This window comes from Colius striatus, chromosome 8, assembly GCF_028858725.1.
Source record: "Colius striatus isolate bColStr4 chromosome 8, bColStr4.1.hap1, whole genome shotgun sequence".
NCBI lineage: Eukaryota > Metazoa > Chordata > Aves > Coliiformes > Coliidae > Colius > Colius striatus.
The window spans coordinates 29,755,001-29,776,317 of NC_084766.1; positions in this window are offsets into that span (position 1 = coordinate 29,755,001).

Consider the following 21,317-nt stretch of genomic DNA (forward strand, 5'->3'; position numbering starts at 1 on the left):
TTCTTCATGTTGGAAAACCTGCTTCAAAACTGCTGTGTGCAAGTAGAAGTAAAATGGAGTCAGAGGGATATCTCAAGATGGATTTGAGGGTAGTCTGCTTTTCCCCAGGCAGCTATAATTTTGTAAAAAACTCTACAGGACATACAGATGCTGCTTACTCTGTGGGGTTAGCTAAGTGTGAAGAGATGTGCCATCCACAGTTGGTACCTCACCACCTCCCAAGCAGTCTGGTGTTTTGAGGAACTGCTGCAGCTTTGTCTTGCAATTCCAGGAGCACAGCCTGGGTGCTCCCTCCCTGGTTTTAGCTTTGGCTTTATCAGAATAAGAGATATTAGGTAGCAGTGATGGTATATCCGATGTAGATGTGGACTCTGCATGGCAGTGTCATGTTTCTCACTGTTTATTCATTTACGGGACATTCAGGAACATGGGAAGTGGAAACATTAACTGGATGCCTGTCCTGCCAGAGCAGTGTTAGAAAGGGGAGGTTTTGTGCATTTTAAAGGGCCTCAAGAGCTTCTGAGCTGTTAAAAAATGCACAGGAAGAAAGGGCTGTCCCTGCTTTCTCATGGCCAGAGAGTTGGATAATAACACCAAGCCTGCATTGCCAGCTTTATGGTGCATGCATCCTGCTGGCTGCCATGTTGTAACTGCTCTCCTGGACCAAACCCAAAGAAAACCTTTTCTTACTGCTTCTCTGTTGAGTTGCTTTCAGACCCGTGACCTTGTCCAGTCAGCACCGTCCCCAGTGAACATGATCACTGCTTCTGTGGATTTAATGAACTTTCCAGTTCTCTTCTGCACCTGGCTAAGTAACATCCCCTCATCCCTGAGCTGCAGACCCTGCTTGTGTGTATTCATTTGCTTGTACTCCTTTTACTGATACTGCTTGCAGGAGTTGCAGCCAAGCATGCCTACCGAAGCAGCAAAAAGGTATGCTGCTATGAGTAAAACCTGTGCATAGAAGTATGCTGCTATGGTAAACCCTGCGAGTTTACCACACAACTAGAAAACCTACTTGTAAGTAAAAATAACATTTATCCTTCTCTTCTTAGTAGAAACAGGTTTATGACTTTGTTGTGTCTGATTCAATCCATTTTTCTTCCTATCCCCCACTAACTTTGAGCCCTTTGACCAAATTCAGTCAAATTTAATAGAGGAGCAGAGGTCTCAAAAATTCCTGTAGGTTTCAGAAGGAAAATGAGCAGCCAAGAGAAGTCCCACTGGTGTCCCCACCAAGAGAAAGGCTGCAGCATGACATCCACCCAAATTGGACACTACCTGGGAGGGAGAGATTATAAATACCTCTCTCCCCAGGAAAAGCTCACATCCCATTTAGATACCAGAGAATCCAACCCTGAGGAAACAAGACCTCATTAGTGTCATTGCCTGAGGAACTACTTAATTAAAAGACAACAGAGTTCAGAGCATTGTTATGTAGGTCTTTGTTCCTTACACCTGGTCATTTCCATAGAAGTAGAATGTCATTGTTCTGATCTTGGTAGCGTTTTGCACCCACTGTAGACAAGTGTTCCTGACCAGCAAAGGAGATGCAGAGCAGGGAAGAATCAGACCTGTGTTCCTGAGGTAATTATAGCCTCACCTAACCGTCAGGCAAGGGTGTACACCTCTATTAGCCAGTGCTCCCACAAGGAGAACAAAGGCTGGTTGGAAGGTGGGAACCACCCAGGGAGCATCCCTGTGTACAACTACACCACTCTCAGGGCGGCAGACATGCCAGGGAGGTCATGACCACAAGCTCCCACATTGCCCAGGTTCCTGCTTGTTTTCCTGGTTTTAAATCCAACTTGACTTAGCAATACTGGTGAAGGCCATGAGGTGGGGAGACTAAAGCAAGGAATGGTACCACAACGGAGCAAATCAGCTCTCAGTTAAAATGCTAAAGGAGGTAGGGGGTAGCTTTCAAAGCTTGTCTCAGCAACTATCCTAATTCTGTTTTCAAAAGCCACTGTTGAGTGCTTTTGAAAATTTTATCCCAGATGCTTGGCTCAGAGACCTTAACCAAAGATATATTTTTTTCTCTATCTGCTCTACGAAAGCTAAATATAAACCAACGTTATTGAACAAAACCCTAACAAAGCCCCTGTTGCAGGTCTAGAAAAATCTTTACTTAGAAAATCAAGTTATTGGAGACCAAGAAATATCCTTCAGTTTTGGATGCCTCATTTTGCATCCACAATTTGGTGTAAGACAAAAAAAAACACCCATAGATTTCTGACAGCAAGTATTGTTTTGCTAATCTTTTTATCTTCTCCTGTTTGCCTTTTGTTCCGCTGCCCTCAGAAATTCAGGACCTGAGTGTCTCTGGATTGGTATCTAAACTTGCCTTTGAAAGCATAAATTAGTCTGTTTTACCCACACAGGTAGGTGCATTTATGTGTCTGCTGTTTGTCTGAAGAGCGTCTCAATGACTTTTCCGCTGATTGCCTGTGGCCCCACAGGCAAGTCATAAAGCTAGCCTGTGCCTCAGTTTACCCACTGCGACTTCATTAATGCCTCGTGAGGTTGTGTAATGTTTAATATATTGCATGCTCTGTAATCCTTGGATTAAATGTATTATGTAAGTGAAAAGCACCCATTTGATGTGTATGTAAATGCTGCAGTATTATAGGTAGGAGGGTCATTTGGGTGTAAGTGTAACACAAGCCTTGGCAAAAGGCAAAAGGGATTCCATTGTATTGACTTATTTTTAAAGAGCTTTTTATTTACTGAAATGCTCTGGACACCCAGAAAGAGAGACATTCCTCGCTAAGGAGCTCTGCTGTTTCATCTGTCTTGAAGTGCTTTGATAAACGGATTGAAACTTGTCGGCTTTTCCTGTAGTTTCTGAGACTCCCTCTGGAAACTCGAAATGTTATTATAGTAACTTCTTAGAGCGCTACTTAATGAATTGTAACAGATATCCCTGCGAGTCCCACAGACGCCGCAAGGACTGTTCTTCAGCTCCTTCCCTCAGCAGAAGCAAATCAGTGCCACGCAAACACAGGGCAGCAGAGCCTGAGTCCTCTTCCACTGACTGCAGTTGGTCTCTCACCAGGGAAGATACTTCTTACCTTCATAAGGCTTCAGCCCAAGCCTTGTGTCCTGGCTCTGTCATCACTGGGGCTTCAGTGACATCAGACATAGATGTTGTCCCTTGGATTAGATATAAACTTTACCTTTTAACAAGAAGCCTTAGGAAGGGTTTAAGACTGTCAGTTGATTTCTTCTGTTTCTAGGATGAGGTGCTTTGCATGCAGTGCTGGAGCTATCCTGAAGCTCAGATGTGTGGCTTGGGTGCCTATGGGCAGTTTGAACTTACACTGCCCACAGGTCTCACTTGACCTCAGAGCAGCCTTTTCTCAGGCAACAGTTGCATGATGTTACCAGACAGGCAGATGAGATGGATGGAGAGATAAACATAGCACCTCTTCTGAAGCATGGGAACAACCCAGCAGGGCTATTAGATCTGCCTGAGGAAATCTGCTGAGTGGGTGATCAGAGGTGCCCGGCAGGGACATGTATGTAGCTTGGAATTCAGAGGGTGGAAGGAAATCAACCATCTTGGTTTCACCTTGGGCCTCACCAATGGCCTATCCTGTTGTATGCCACAGTGGAGCAATGGGATGCCATGCTCTTGGTTAGTGTGGTGTTGGAGCAGAGCTACAAAGCGACTGGGCATGGGTCACCTCTCTAGAGTGAGACCTCAGAAGTATTTCCATTACCCTCAGCACATTGAGCCCATGTTTGGTTTTCTCAGCCTTTTATTTCACTTTTTATTAACATTTTTGCATATTAAAATTTGTGTAGGCAGCCAGAAGAGAGCAGCATCTACACAATACTCGACACAATGGAGAGGGTTAGGAATCAGTGGCTCAGTTCTCTGGGACCTGAACTGGGGGGAAGTGAAGGTGGTAAAGTGTCCTGCCTTTACACTTCATTTTAAAAGTACTTTTAATTTCTTCCTGTGTATCCTCACTAAAATACAATCTATGTCCAACACTTATTTGTGGTCTCAGCTGATAGTTTCAGAAAATTGAATAAAAGCAGGGTTACCTTGGTCTTTTTACTGAGCTATTCACACTTGCTGTTAAAGTTTCTTCCTTCTTCTCAACCAGCCCAATTAGTGCACATACCTGGGTACAGAGATGCCAAAACAAGAAATTCTTTTCAAAATAACCACCATAGATTTGGGATTTTTCTGATATTTCTGCTGCCCTCACATGAAACTCCTCCCTATATTGTCATTCGCCGTAGGAATGCTCTGGAAATCAAAGCTGCTTAAGTTGCCTCTTTTTATTCCTCCCAAAGTGAAATTTTCCATGTCCTCTTGTCCCTCATGAGATCCTGGAGGAAACTGTCTGCACACACACGTTGATACGTCTTTGGTGCACTCCACACGAGCCGGTGAAATGACACCAGAAATACGAATGTAGGACACACACACACAGAGAAAATGTTCCCATTTGAATTTCAGACTAAGCCACTCAAGACACTGTTGTACATGACTGTACACTGTATGCATTCCTCAAAAAAAGACGGATATTCTGTGAATTTTACTGCTTTGCAAAAAAAATACTTGACATGGGTTTTGTTGTTTTTAATATTGAGGTTTTTGTAAATCTCGGTAATTGTCGTGATTGCTGTGGGTAACAGAAATTAGAAGGGAGCCTGGGTTTTGGCTTTGAAGCTACCTACTTCTAAGAAAACATTTGTTAAAGTTTTCTTTTTCAGGTGCTTCTCAGTGCCTCAGCTAAACTTTCCCCAGATTATGCGTTAGCTATGATAGCTGTTCTATAGTTAGATTTTAATCAGCCTCGGTACACAGTAATGTTAAACACTGAAAGAGCTACTAATTAATCGCCTTTCTGTATGTAACAGAGAGATAAATATCCATCCCAGAGGAATTGTAATTTCATGGTTTCTAATGATGGTTAGATTACATTATCTGGATCACTTAGGCTGTGGGTGTCATAAAAAATGCTCAAAGTCATTTATATTCAGTTTATTATTTTTTTTAACTTTGTAAGCCTGAGAAAATAATGCGGTGTTAGCAAGTCTGTTTCATATTTTAGTTAAATATACCTTTGTTGCACTGACTGAATGGATTCAGATGACAGTGACAAACTCAGTTCTTTCTTATTTAACATGCACCCACTGCAATCAAATTACCAACATACAAATCTTCATCGCGCTTCTGCAGAAGAGTCTGTTGAGTCTCCTCAGCGTTGCTGAGCTCTGGGGAAGGGTTTTGGTTTTGGATGTCCGTTTGCAAAGAGCGTTTGCTGCTAATTCTTAGATGATCTGTAAAGTCTCAGTCATCTGTCTTGAACTAAGAATGAACTGGGCTTTTTGGTTGCATCTGGCCGTGGCTCAAATAAAATAATACAATCCGGCAGTAGTGTCAACTTCTCATTTTCCCCTCCTCACTTCTAACTGATTGGAGTCTGTGTGTGGACTTGTGTGCCTGCACATCCGCGTCCATGACACACGTCAATGTGGTAGCTACAAGAATTTAAAAGGAAAAAAAAAGAGATCCTGCTCCGTGTGTATATTGTAATAGCTAATAGTTGCATATTTTGAAGTTATACTCATTCATATTTAAAAGGCAGAGGCTTCTTTGAACTGCTGTGTTGGAGGGGGAAGTTAATTGTTTCTGAATGAGGATGATACTCCTTTTCCATATCAATTATGTGTACAGCTCCGAATTATCAATAATGCTCATTTCCAATCTCCACCGTTCGCAGTTCTGCAGCGGGCGAGTGTGCTTGCTCAAAGTTGCTCAGGCTCCAGGGCTGCAGCCCCTCGCGTCTGCCGGGAGCCAGAGGCGGGAGGGAACCCCTGAGGAGCAAGGTGAGATAAAGAAATGTGATATATTTCCAAGAGAGAGTTTGTCATCAGTTAGCTAAAATTGCTTCTGAAGTTTTGCTGCCAACTGCTTTACATGTCTGACTTGGTGACGGAGGAACTATACTATCTTAATAGAGAACTCCAGAACTTCAGAAGCGTTTCTCCTTGTTTGAATGCACAGCACAATGAATTTGTACCCACAGAGCATTCACCACTTACATTTCAAAACCTACAGCACACTAAACGTGAAACTTTTGTTCAAATTTCAAGGATTTTGATAGCCCAAGTGAATAGACACTGCCTATTGATTTTTCCCTTACAATGACTCTTGGATAACCTATTTTCTCATTTATTTTTAACGACAGCTCATGAGATTTTACAGCAATTCTGCCCAACCTCCTAATATCAAAATCCCTCCTTGACCCTGAAAATTGTAATTCTGCTATAGATCACAGCTGCTGAATATTACCTTTTACTAAGCTGGTTAAATAAAATATGTCCAAATCACTAGATCCCACAGGCCATGACTGCAATTCTAATTATACAGGGTCTGTATTTCTGCTCTACTGTACAGAAAAGCACAGCTCTCTCTGAGTCCACACCAAAGTGTGGGAATCCAGAATATTGGTTCTAGTTTTGAATTTTTTGTATTTTTTTTTTAAAGTTACACTGCTCTTCAATGATTTTCCTGTAAAACTTTTTACAAGGGAACCAAACCCTTTTTGATGTGTTCCATACACTAATACGCTGTGTAAGTCTGGAGGACAGGAGCATGTGGTGAGAATTTCCTTGTGGCTGGGGGATGGGTGTATTTGATGTGTACCCATTTCAAAATCAAAATCAAAAAAAAAAAAAAGGCAAAAAAAAAAAGTCATGCACCACTCTTAGGCTGCATATTCTTCACAATGGCTCGGGAAACCAATGTAAGGAAACTAATTCTGGCCATTAAACACATCCTTTCCCCTCCCACTGCTTATTCAAAGTGCGATCACATGCTCCCTGCTGCAAGTTACACCATTATAGAATTTAGATATGGAAGAAACCTATTAGATTAGCCGTTCCACCTACTGATGTGGGATTGTTCCCTGGAGAACCTTATTCATTAGTGGATCACAGCCTAACCTCGTGGGCACACTGTGCCAAGACCATCTTGGTTTTGTTCTGCTTTTTTACCCAGTCCTTGCCCTCCAGTGCTAAGAGAGCGGCTGAGGGGGTGATTTGGTGAGAAGCACAGTGGAGAAAATGGGGTTCTTTAGTTTTGTGGCCACTCTGGTGGTTTGGATGCTTGAGTGTGTACATATTTATGTGGATGATGGATTTGTGTACTTTTTTTAATTGGTATTCAAGTACAGAGGACTGGATGGGGTTGGGGGGTGGTCTTATTCAATGTAATTCACTGTAAGATCTTCTGGAGCCCAGTGGTCTCCTACAGCAAACTACCTTCATGGCTTGCCCCGATTCTACAGTGTCCTCATATCTAGTCTCCAATTTGCTTTCTCCTTTCACTCTTTTGTGAGCAGATGGAGCCAAACTTTTAATTGCTTGTCTGCCAGGGAAGGCAGTTTGGCATTTTGCTGCTTTTCCAGGTCAGAAAGTTTTTGTTTCAGTTATTCTGTGATCCAGTCCCATAAAACTCAGAGTTTTCCAGGGCAGCTGGGGGTGCTTGGCATACCTCTCAGTTGTGCATGGTACTTTCAAGTTGGGTTTCCTACTGCAAACCTTTCCTCTCAGAAGTTCACTTGTACCTCCTGTCCTGGTAACTTTTCTTATCATTTCCTCTTATCTGAAATCCCTGGGAGGACCTCAGCACCAGTCCCTTCTCTGGGGTCAGCCACTCACGGTTTAATAGGCTGATCCAAACCCAGACCTTCAGTCTGTTACTTCAGGCAAGCTGATTTGTTTCTACCACATGGGAGTTGCCAGTTCTTCCAACCTCTACCATTCTATGATCCTGTGATTCTGTGATGCTGGCCCTGCACCAGACTGTGGCTGTGCCTTCCCTTACTGGCCACCCACGCATGGACTTTTCAACATCTCCAAAGGTAAAACCAAAGACCAGAGAGGTCTTTCTGCAAACAGACTTCTGCTGACCCCAACATGGACCAACAGGTACAGAGAGCCATCACCACACAGGAGACCCTGCATCCTTTGGAGATGCACTCCCCCTTTGCCTGAGGACCAACTCCTCAGAGCGTCCCTTCAGCTGATGGAGACTGGGAAAAGTGTGAGAAAGGGATCCCACAGTTTCAAAGTTCTGGTTTCCACCCTCAGAATATAATAAATGGCTGCTGAGTTACTTGACATGGAGCTAAAGTCTGTAGGGTGAATTTTCAGAGCAACGCACAGGAAATTATATGCACAATTACTGTTGTTAACAGAGCCTGGGCATGTAACTCCCTGCACAGCAGGCTAGAAATCTTCCCCATGCATGTTTAATGGGATTTGGGTTGCTACATTCATAGGGCTGTGTCCCTTTTCTAATACCTAGTGTCCTGGATGAAACAAAGGAAGTACTGAATGTAAAAGAGATTTTATTTTGCTATTAAAATAATATTCTCTTGATCTGTAGTCTCCTTCTAATGCCAAAGAACTTCTTGCCTCACTCAGTGATCCCTTAACCTTTCTGTTCTGTGAGGGAAAAAAAAATATAAATCACAGCTTTATTTATTTATTTTTCTTCTCCTAAATGTGCTCCACATAATCTGCCCATCGATGTTCATACAAATGAGTGTGTACGTGTTCATACAGGCAGCACAGGGATTCTGGTTGATGGATGTTACTGAAGTAAGTGTAGGTCATAACACTGAAAATATTTACTGCATAAATGCTTCTGAGGAAATAATATATTTGCAGATCTTCATAGGAGAATGAAATGTGCCATTTCACTAATCAGGCGTGTGTTTAAAATGTCTCTCTGCTCAGGAGGTTATTAATGTGGTATTTAAACTTCAGTACATTGTACACTAGGAAGAGTCTGTAAATTTGGGATTGTTTTTTGCTTCCATGCTGTTTATTTAGTTTCATGTACTGTGATTGTTCTCCTTTCCCCTGAAGAAGGTTATCATCTCCTGCACCTAGATCAATTCAAATGGTCTTTAATTATCTTCAATAAACATTAAATTACTCCCCTAAACTAACAATTTTGCAGCTAAAAAGAGCTTATATTTACAGCTGTGCCGTCTTATTGACTGAAATTTTCTTCTACCCACATTATGCTTGACTCTAGCTTTCAGCAAGGTCTGAAGGCAGAAAGCAAGGTGCTGTAAACTGAGACTACAACACCAAAGCTAGCATACACACACACACATCAAATATATACATATAAAAAGTACATCAAATACATATACAAGTTTCTAAAAGGTTTCAATCATTCTAAAATTGCACATGATTGCTCTTCAGCTCCCCAAAACACTTTCATCTAAGAGCAGGAAAGAAGTGGAGCTTTCTCAAGTTTTAAAAGCATTGTTGGGGCATGTCTAATAGATTTGTCTAACTCTGTATGTCTTGCTATGTGCAGCACAGTTGATTGTATTCTCCCTAGCATAGATCTTGAAACTGTAAATAAATTTTTTGAAGTAAATAGTCACTTGATAATTGCTTAATGAAGTATCACACACCAGCAGGTTTGAATAAAAAAAAAAAGAGGAGTTCAAAAACTACAGTGTGGTGTCTCTTTTTACTGGAAATGGGCTTTTACTTTTAAAGTTCTGTTATATTTGGAGAGAAGTAATCCCACGGAAAATGATACCAGTACTAATAGGGAACATATTATCTTTCATGTGGGTATTTTTTTCATGTTTAAGGTTTCTTTGTTATTATCTCAGTAGCAAGACTCTCCACACAGTCTTAGGCAGAAAATCAAAATATGCCTTAAAGCAATAATCTTTTAATAAGTATCAAATGTCTTCCAATGAGATAAAAGAATTCTGTAGTATGCTTATACATACACACACACACACACATACACATGCACTTACTTAACCATTAATCTGATTTTATACCTTTTCTACTGTATTTTGGGGAATATCTTCTATTTTTTTTTTAAACAAGACTAAACCCTCCTCGTAAATTTTAGATAATTAAATTTCTAAATGATACTAAAAGTTTCCTTACAATTCGTCTCTCCACTTGTTGGAGCTCCTTGTTCAGAGGATTTTGGGAGATGAGAGCATCTCTTGTGACCACAGGTGTTTCCATTGGCTGAAACAGGAGCGTTGGTCCAGGCCTCTTTAAGACATCAACTTGGAGAATTAAATCTTTTTGCATGGCTGTTTCAGGAATGCAGGATGGAGTGTATTCACACAGCCAAATTTTGGGTGGGTAAAGCTGAGATCCTTTAGAGGAGGTGCAAGGAGCCTGCAAAACCCTGCTAATGGACACAGAGGGACACTGAGCTTCACCATCCAGGCCCAGACATGTCCCATGCAACTTCAGGTTCTTACCCAGGGAAAATAAGTTAGCAGGTTAGTGATCTGAGGTGCCTTCTGTATGCAGCAAGGGTACAAGGGCAAGATCCCTAAAATTAGATTAGGGGAAATACCCCACCTGTTTCAAGCCAAGCAGGACAGAGTCAAATGCAGCAGGGATGGCTAGCCTGCAGATGAAAGCGGAGGAAGGCTGGGCAGATACAGATGAGAAGAACAGGTTCAACCTCCTACACTAATCAGAGGAAAGAATATTGCACTCTTAACTCTCACCCAGCTTTAGACATCAGCCTGTTTGTTGAGAGAAGAATGGGGCCTTGAGGGAGAGAAGTGAGAAAAAGTTGGGGGTTTTGTAAAATGGTGCCTCTTGCACCTTGGCTTCATTAACAACAAGCTACAAGCTCCTGACATGCCACAGCTTAGGTTGTCAAAGTTGTTCTCTTTCCTAATGCTCCTTATGACAAATATCCCTAATTGCTTCTTACTTGCATACTTTTTCCATGCCTCCTGGCTAAGACATCCATCTGTAGCCTTTATGGTTTGTCCTTTCAATGCCTGGCCTCCGTTGTGTCTATCTATCTTTTTCTGCTGCTTACTAGCTGGAGCATCCCCTCCCTGTCTCCCCATCCCTCTGTGCCTGCAGAGCAACACACGGGCACTCACCAGCTGCTTCGGAGACTGAGCTCTCCACACCTTTCCCGACAGCAGAGCAGCACATCACCCCATGTTTGCTACACATGGTGCATAGCAATGCACAACTTTCCTCTCTTGGAGTAACCCAAAGCATGCATGCCACCCTGAATGTGAAAACAGAAATGCTATCACCAGCTACTTAGAGGAAAATGCAACAACAGGAAAAAGAAACTGAAGCCAAAAACTGGTTTGTCTCTTTTATGGAGATGGGTCCAAATCTCATACCTCCTGAGCCAGACCTCCTTTAACATATATATGGTGGTGCTAATTTGAGTTGTGAACTTATGATTACTTTTTTAAAGAAATCTACATATTAGTGTTGCAGGAAGGAGACTTTGAAAGCCTTTTAAGTATCTTTCTCATTAATTTATACTTAATCCTCTGATCTTGCCTTCTTTTAAGTTGTTTATTTTTGAAAGAAAGACAAAAGTGAGCCGGAAAGCTTTGTTACTAAAAGAAAGGTTTAAAACACTGTGTGTGATACAAAGTAATTAAGAGAATATAAACATAGGTGTAAGTAGTGCACAAACAGATGGAGTGGGTGTGCTGGGAGAGCTGCCTCCACCGGCTTGAAAAGAAAGCAGTGGACAGGGTAGCAGAGTGCAGGTAGGAGACCTTTACCTCAGCCGTAGTAAAAATCAGCTTGGCATATGCTGAAGAGATTTCTTTTTCAGAAGGTAAGCTGCTTGGTCATCTCTGGAAATCAGGTTCCCTCCACAGTGCTTGGCACCCAAGATTAAAAACCCCACCAGAAGCACCCAAACCCATTCTTTTCTTTGCAGATTTTATTCATCTAACCAGGACAGGGCAGGCCTGAATTTTGGATGAAAGAAAACTTAGATGAGCAGGGAAGTTATTCCCCAAGGACCATATCCTCAGTGATACTATGAGCCAGCAACCCCCGTAGCTTTCAGCATCTCTCATGATCAGACTGGATGTCTTTTGCCTGAGGCTGAAAATCTCTTCCTCTCTAAAACCAAAGAGATGTTGGCTGTGAGTTATGATTAGTAATAGAGTCCATTTGTGGGGAGGTGGGAGGAAAGGGAGATGATAGACCCAGAATCGCAAGATTTTATGTGCTCTGCGTATTCCCAAACAACCACAGAGGACTGCCCTGGTCTGAGTAGCTCACTGCTTGAGGATAAAAACCAAGAGAAACCACAGGGAACAGGAAAGCAAGAACAAACAAGCAAATTATATGTAAGTAGTCTTCAGGCTGAAGGATGAGCTCGGGGAGTTACACTGTCTAAAAGACCACCTGGAAGAAAGATCAAGATTGCTAGGGTGAAGTGCTGTCAGGAAAACAAACCTGGATGACCATATTGGCAAAAGAGAATGGGAAGCTATCCAGGTGCCTCCTTCAGAGCATCAGCACCCAACTCCTCTCCCTCACGGAGTAGGATGGCAGCCCAGTGGTGCTGACAAGGGTGTCAGACGCTCATCCACAGGCAACTCACATCGATGTGTCTGGGTGAACTGCTGAGAAAAATGTTCCAAATTTGGAGGCCCAGAAAGGGAATAAGTTGTGTTTGGCCAGGCTCTAACTGCAGCCTTGTGTAACTACACGATTAATTGCTGCCATGGTCTGCTGGAGAGGAGGGGATGTGCCAGCTCCGTTCCTGGGCAGCTCCAGGGGCTGGAGGAGCTCACGGCTCTTGCTCTGGGGGATGACCTGCTTGGATGCTCTGTGACTCCGTTGCCAGCCCTGCTGGCAATACTGATCTTCCCAGGATGATGTACATTCCTCCTGTGGTGTGGTTGTCTTAGCAGGCTTTAGAAGTTTGAGAAATCACATAGAAAATGTAGGGTAGGGAGAACACCTCGATTTTTCACTGATTTCATGTATCTTAGAGAAGAAATGACTAGAGAAAAATGTAAGCACGGCTTTCCATAGCATTTTGTGTGGCTGCTTTCAAAAGGAGGAAGTGTCTTGTGGAAAATATGTAATTCTGTCAAGCTACAGAGAGGAAAAGAAGAATAATTTTGCTCTCACTTTACAGATCACTATAGTTCTGATGTCAAGAATAGCATGGTAAAGTAGCACAGGTTCTTGAATGGAAGGAAAAGCAGTGTTTAAGCCCCAAATTGGGATGTGCTCCTCATTTCTAATGTGTCCATTACTATATCCTTGCCTGAAGGGGCAGATGGGCAGGAGAAGAACAGATTTATATCTCTCAGTGTCTGGGATTGCCAGTGTTGACCTCAGCTTCATCAGCTGATATCAGAAGGGTCTGGGGTACAAAAGAAGGCAGAGAGATGTTCCACATTGGGCCCCATCATGGAGTAATGTTTCAGTCATTTGCAAAATTGTTGTGTTCAGCCCTAAATGGGGCACAGCCAAGAGCAGCACAAGGTGCCAGTGCAGCAATGGTAGCAAAGAGCACTGCTGGCCGTTCCACATGGAAGGAAATCAACAGCAGCAGCAGCAGGGATTTTTTTCCTGGGCTTTCCTGAGGTCCCAGGTGTGGGCTCAGTCGTGGATTCCTGCAAGAGATTCCTTTTTATTTCTGGCCATCCTCCCAGTCTCCTGGGGAGCAGTTAGAGCACATCACAGTTTTTCCAAAGTATGTGAGTGACAGCCAGCCCTTGGCCAATCCAGAGGAACATGCAGCCTCCACTGGAGCACATCTGGGTAAAAACTGAGAGTAAGGCTAGTTTGAATGTCTGCATTTCATCTGTAAATCCACCAAGGGCAAGAGGAGCTCAAGGTCTGTGTGCCTTGGAGCTCCTCCATCCTGGGCACCTAGCAGCCGCTGCCACTTTGTGCTGCAGGTGAGAGGATAGAATCATTTAGGTTAGAAAAGACCTTCAAGATCATTGAATCCAACCAGGAAGAACCTGTGTGACCTGAGTCCATTACTTCCTCTGTCTAGCAGTGGGTTTATGGGTAATGAGGAGGAACAGGCAGAGGACAAGCAGATAGAGTGGCATGTGTGGGGTATGTCTGGTTACAGGAGGTGTTTTGCACCTTGGTGGGTTTTTTAATACTTTAAATATTTAAAATTTATTTAATTATTTTACAAATATAGGCATTTGCATTTTAAAAATGCTGTGCTGAAAAGAAGAGCTGTGCATGTGTATGTGACTGGGCACACAGAAAAGCAAAGATCCCTGGTTGCACAGGATAGTAACAGCTGGCATGCAGCATCTTTGTGTGAAGCCTAAAATACTGAAAGGTCAGGGCTCTGAAAGAAAAGACTCTTTCTTCCCAGCCAAGCCTTTTTGTCAAGAAATAGAGGAAAATACCTTCTGTATTTTAGTGGTTAAATTACTGCACCCAGAAAATCACCACGATGAAACGTCTTCCTCATTGTAACAGCCCAAGGCATTGAGATGCTCCAGCTCAGCCCTTTGGGAAGACGCTGGTGGAAGTGGGTTTTTAGCAGGGATTTATGTCTCCTGGAGTAGGTAAACTGAGTCCAGCTAGTTAAGCAACTCAGCAAATTGTCACCCACAACCCACCCATGAACTGAAGTTTTGCTATAGCTTTTTTTCCAACTGTGTTTCTGCCCACTCCCATAAACAAGCCAAGCATATGTTTAGATTTGATCCATTCATCCATCTTTTAATATCTAAGTTCCTTCCAGGTGTGATGAATAGCCAGGGCTAGCCTGCTGTTCTGCCTTGTTGCCCCTTTTGGAGCACAACCTTTGCAAGGGATGCGAGGTGGGGTAGAGTCTGGTCTGTCAGTGGTTATCATAGGTTTTGCTTCATAGGAAAGAAAGGAGGATATGAGAAAAGACTGGATGTTTTCACCCTCCTCCCCACCCCACCTGCTGCTGGTGGGCTTTGCTCTTCCTTACAAACCGCCTGTGATTCAGCCTCAGCAAACTCCAGAAGCTGGAGCCCTTCAATGGATGCAATCCCTCCCTGTTTGTACCTTCTCCAGAAGACACACACATCCCAGCTGGTGATTGTGAGTCCAGAAGGGCTGAGCTGGGCACTTCTCCAGAGGCAGGGCCAAGTTACGCTTTAGGGACGGAAGGCAATAAAGACTAAATAGTGTTTGCCTTATGTTTCTCATTCACAGCCTGCCTTAAATCATTTCTAACAGGGGTGGGGAGGGGGGAAGGGGGACGATATTGGGATTGTGTGCAGCCCAAGTGCCAAGAATTGCTTTCGCCTTCCCTGGAGATGCGCTCTGTGAAGCCCTGCAGGGTGTGATCTCTTATTTGGTAATGTGAATGCAAGGAGCAGAAGCACAAGCAACCAGCACAGCTATTGCATTAGCTCAGTGGACTTGGCCTTCACTCTGGTCCCACACCCAAGTCAGGCACAAAAATACATGAGCATACATTTGAGATATGCTTGTGTGTGTACTCAGGAAACTATTTGGATTGAAAAAAGATTAATAAGAGAGGAATCACCGTTTCTATCAAATTATGCACTTTTGAGGAAAGCAGCAGGGACCACAGAACTGTACTGCAAGCACCAGCAGCACAGATGCAGACTTTCTGTAGGAGCCTGCGTGAGGTCTCTCCTTTGGATTCTCTTCTATTGCAGTGGTGAAATGAAAGTGATGCCCCACTCCCAAGCAGGTCATGGAAGAACTCCTCTTGTATAAAGAATTGTTCAAAAATAGCCCACAGGCTAAGATCCAAACTACATAACTTTGCACAACTAGATTTATCAGCATAGCCTTGACTCTGGTTCTGAGACAGCTTTTGTATCTGGGTGCATGTGTGCTCATGAGAATGTTGTGCAGAATAAACAGGTACCACCTTCTCTGCTGCACTTCTGAAATGATTTATTTAAAAGCTAATGAGTAAACCCCAGCAACAGATGACAAATTTAGCATGAAAGCAAAGTGAAATCACCTTCAGGATCTCGCCAGTTTGACCATTTAGGAGTTTGAATGGGTATTGATTTGAGGAGAATATTCTAAAGTTTGCATTACCCTTTGAAAAGTGCTAATGTAGTTCTTGTCACTTTAAATTAACTTTAGATAAGAGGGACTGACAGAAACATGAAGATGTGTGAACTATATTTGACTGATATTCTGTCAAATATTGCATGGGGTTATGATCCACAACTTTTCCCATCTGCTGCTCAAACCTGAATCCTTGAATGCACAATGGATTAATTACCATATTTTGTTCTGATTTCACTTAGTAGTATAAAAGACTGTGAATGTTAAATGTACCCTTACCTGCCTTCTTTTTCTGAGGGTAAGTTATATGAGGAGGGGAGAAGGGGAGATTCTTTAGCAATTTTTCACACCTGCGTATAATGATTTGGTAAGTGCACATCTTCTCAAATAATTAGATTCCCAGAAGTTAACCAGAGTAACATAGCACTCAGAATTTCATTCGCTCCTTTTCCTATAAGAATGTTTCCCCCTCAGTAATAAAAGCAATGAGTGGTGATGTAGCGTGTTGCATCCGCTGTACTTTACAAGCAGTAGTATAATTACTTGAGGCTTTGCCATTCAGAGTCACTGTAAAGGTCAACACTTTCAACTGATGTTATGCTTTCTAGAACACCTGACATTGATTCCCCAGTACCACCTGCCCATTCTAACAACTCAGACTGACACACGGTAAATCAGCCTGCCCCTTTCTGCAGCTGGACAACCAAAAAGCTGGAGGTCTTAAATCAAAGGCCTCTGAAAATAGGGGCAGGATTAACTTGCCAAAGTTCCCTAGTGTTTCAGTGGCAGAAGCCTTTAGTATAAGCTCTTTTTTTCTCCTCACCCCCTTTCCTCCACTGTTTGGATGAGCTGAATTAACTTGACTTCCAGCTGAAGGTAATAATGTCCCCTTTAGTTGATATACTGGAGAAGCAAGCCCTGGTAAATAGCTCATTCCTTCACTTTGCAGTGTCCTTAACCCATGGATCTCTTGAGTACTGCTTTCTTTCAGAGAACACTGCACATTGCAGTGACGTCCTGGGTCATATTCTGGCATCGTACCACTTAACAGGTAGGAAATACTTCTATGTGTGTCTTGTTGACTCTTATATTCCTATGTCAGTGAGAGAGTGTGGTTATCCAGAAATAAGCAAGCTCAACGATGGTCTGAAAGGCAGATTGAACCTCTGAGGTTAGACAGGCTTGCAAGATAGAGAAATTAATTTCTCATTACAGTGAAGTCCTTTCTGGGAGGATTTAACAAAAATACACTTGGCAGTAACTGTGCACCCAGTCCTGTCTTTTAGGTGTTTTGTCAGTTTTTGAAGATTTAAGAATATTGTTGCTTTTCTGCAGTACTAGAGTATCACACAGATTCCCTCAGCTATATCCATGGCCATTCTCAGTACTTTTTACTTTTCAGTAATGTTTTTTTTCTTGCCATTAATCTTTCTTCAGTCCTTATGAAATCTCCAGGTCTTGATTTTGGGATTGTTTGCTCCTACTTTCTTTCTGTGATTACCAAAAACAAGGCATAGCAGGAGAAAGTCTTACATAGGAAATACCTCTGTTTTGTTCAGGAGAAATGTACAGGTTTGTCCTTCATATCTAGTTGCCTTTCATTCTGAGGGGTGAAGAAGAAGATACAATGTAAGCCCAAGGAGGGCAAATAATAGAACCTGAGATACACTTGAACTATATTAAAAGTTCTCACTCCTTGGCTGGAGGTTAGTCCTCAGAATGCATTCCTATCCTCTTGCAATAGCAAGTAGGTAAATGGCTACCAATATTAGCAAGCACATAGCTGATGGCTACAGGACAGCTAAAGAGATCCATAACCTTTCAAACTGTGCCAAGAAGCACTTGGATGATACCATCCACCACCAGCAAATGTTCATATGGAATTTTGGAAGCCACTCATCATTAAACTCACTCTGCTTCTGTTAAGTCAATCCCACTGAAAGCTGATGCCTTAAACTTTTTACTGGGGGGTCAAAGGAGAAGCCTTCTGTTTTAGTTCATGTCTCATCTTCTCTTCATCTGACTAGCATCTGGCCCAGTTTAATAATCTTTATTCTAAGTGGTGTAAGATCATTAGCAAAACCTAAATTAGGACAGGGTGGCAGCATTAGACCTCTATTTAGGGAATCTATTCCAAAAGGAATAAGTATGATGTTTCTTCAGACCATCTTGCAAGTGACATAAAGATTAATGAGGGGTAGACAAATGCCCTTGCTCCAAAGTCAGTAAAAAATAGAAGGTTCTGTTTAAACTTTTCAAAATGAATTACAGTCAGGTGCTGACTATCAAGAAAAGAAATGAAACCTGAGTTGAAGAGTCTGGAATAATTTTCTGGTTCTTTCCCAAAACTTGTCACTCTTTTCTATGGATATGAATATTAAGGTGTAACAGAGTCTGTAAATGTGCACGTCCTGAATTTGTAAGAAAAGTGAGGGAGTCAATAAAAATATTGCTTGGGAGCTGCAAAGGTAGTTGGATACTTAGAAAACACAGGTATTTCAACCTGATTAATGGATGTAGATGGGGAAAATATTTGGGTTTTTTACCTTTTTTAGAAAGTTCAGGTTAACTTCTTGGAGCTGGTAGAAAAAAAAGAGTACATGAAAGATCTCTTTTGCTGCAGACATCTTTACATATATGATGAAGGGTAATTACTGGAAGTTACAAACACAGACTTTTATTTTAGCAAGACAATTCAACTCCATTTAATGGAGCTGAATAGTTTAGGCAAGATATTTTAACATTATATTCACATATTGCCTTGCAAAAGTACAGATTGTGTATGTGTGGGTGCTACAGGTGGAAATAGATCAGAACAGTTTCAGAAATGTTTAGTGGGGCAAATCAGAGGCAGGTAAGAATGAAAACCAAGTAATGATCCATTGCTGTTGCTTACATTTTAAGCAAACCATTGGTGCACTTTAGGCCCTTACCTTGCTATGCCTACATTCTACAGGTTTGGTTTGGTTGGTTGGGTTTTTTTAAACCTTTATTTTATCCAATGTTATAGTCTTTGTAAATGTCCAAAGCCCTGGTGATGCTCAGGATATATACTGCCAGCAAGTTGCATATGATTAAGTCTCTTCTTTAAGAAGTTAACATGTGTTCCTCTATCTGCCCAGAGATTTGGTCAGGTACTGTGCTGTTTGGAATGCATTTTTAGCTATCCTTATGTTGTAAAATACTGTGTTAGTGTCATATTTTCAAATGAACAATTGTTTTGGGTGTTTTCTTAAAAAAGGCCATGTTGCTGAATTCCATTTTCAAAGTACAACTTATCATGGGCAACAGAATAGTTTTCTCAGTTTAGTTAAACCCTTCAGCAGCAACCAATGAATGACCCAGCCTGCCCAAGACCACGCATGCAAGATTGTACACCGAGAGTGAAAACAATAAATGCTTCCACAAACGTCTTTGGAGAGAATTCTGACTATTTCTTTCCTTCCCTTCTCGTCTCACTTCATAGAAGCATCCTGACAAAAGAGAAACCACAGAATGTGCAGAATGTCAACAAGATCCTGAGGTCTGATTCCCACTAGTTTTACTGGACTCAGAGTTATGTACTTACTGCCCAGAAGACCAGACAATAGGTTCATTCCATCTCCCAAAGATGCACAAAATGAGGCATTTCCTCTGCGTGTTCCCCTGGCTCATGGCAGAGCACGCAGAGCAGTGTGTTTAGAGTGCAGTGCTGTACACTGCTTGCCTGCAGTGGCACTCACACTGAACCACCACATGCTGGCCACTCACACTGCATGCTCATTTAAACATCACAGTCACATGGATATTTGTGAAATTGTGAATGGGTAGTTTTTTTGCCTTGGAAACATGCAGAAACATGTGTTTTCTATGTTGTTTTTTGTTTATGAAGGCTTATTTCCAACAACCTAAATAAAAATCATTACACACTTGCTAGCACAACCAAAGTACTTGCACCTACTCATTCCTGGGCTGCTCCATGTTTTTTCTGTCCTCACCTATCTTCCAAAGTGATTCTTTGGCCACTAAGGTTGACTCCACTAACTCATGCTGCCGTGCTTGGAGCAGCCATCTTAAGCCCCCTAAAGCCATCCAAGAAGGAGTTGTTACGCTCATGCAACTACAAAAGTTTTTATACCTTTCAACAGGCCTTTCTGCAGATGAGCTGACAGTCCTTCCTCTTTTAAAAAAATCTTTGAAGGTAAGAATGATGATTCCTGTTAATATCTTGTGGAGAATGAAGTCTTAGAGGTAAAACAAAATGCTTTCCATCAGATACTGTCCTGGTTTTCTGCAGCCATGTTATTATTTGGAAGATCTGTCATGTGAGGTCAGAAGACAAGGAGGAGCTTGTGACCTTCAGTATCTGCTAGAGGACCTCAGGCTTGACTCACTGTTGAGTAACAAGCAGCTTTCATGAAGGACTCCAGAGGGAAACTGAACTGTAACTTGTACATCACACACTCCATCAGTTTCTGTTCTTCCTTTTTTGAATAGTGCTGTACCATCATTCTCGTCTTCTACCTGCAGTCACTTTTCAACATGCATCAGGCCCCTCCTGTACCAACCCACATTACCTTGTCCCATGCCCTCACCTTGTTCCTAGCAACTCTTGCATTCATGCTAGTAACCTGTCTGCCTACGAGTTTCCTTGAACTCATGTCTTCCTTTAGTTTTTTTCAGACACATTCCAGATCACCAAAAGCTGAGTAGTCCAGCTACCAAGAGTATAATTTCTCATCAGCTGTTAGACTTCTCTCTTTGTTGTATTTCTTTAGTCCTTTCTAGGTAGCTGTTGATTCTCTTCATGCAGCACTCTTTCAGCATAACCATTAGACCTTCTGCTGTAAGGTTGTCACCAGTCTTCTGCTCTGAATCACCCCAAGATCCTCTGCCCTGATAACGTGTTTCAGACCTCCTCTGGTGGAAATCCTGTGACCAGGCTGACTTCCCCCATAACAAATCCTTTCTGTCCTTGCTCAGATGTGTTTTTTACAAACTGAACAACTATATTGTTGCTACAGCTCCTACATGAGGACACCCTGATAACTGTTATCTAACTCTCTCTGAAAACCAGTTCCGTTTATATCCATTACTTCCTTACATGGGACTTGACCTTTTCTGGTTTGGTTTCCACCTATAATAGTCACCCTAAACATCTGTTGTCTATGGCCTTACTGACCATCTCTTTTTTTCACTTTCAGTCTCTTAGTCTGTCAAGTGCTTCTAGTGCAGATAAACAAATCCCTCAGCTCCGTGTAAACCTACATTTGTTTTCTCTCTCTCTTTCTTCCATGTCTTGTTCTTGAGTCATTTTGTCTGCATTTCATTTCAGATAGCATCTTTGATTCCCTGATCCCTCTTTCTACTGTACTTTCTTTCCTTCTATCCAAGTTAAAATCTCATCATGTCTCTGTGATGTCTTTTTATGGCATCCAGTGTTCAGCACAAGTTGGACTTTTGCTAGACTACTTTCCCTTAATACGCTACCCCAAGTCTTT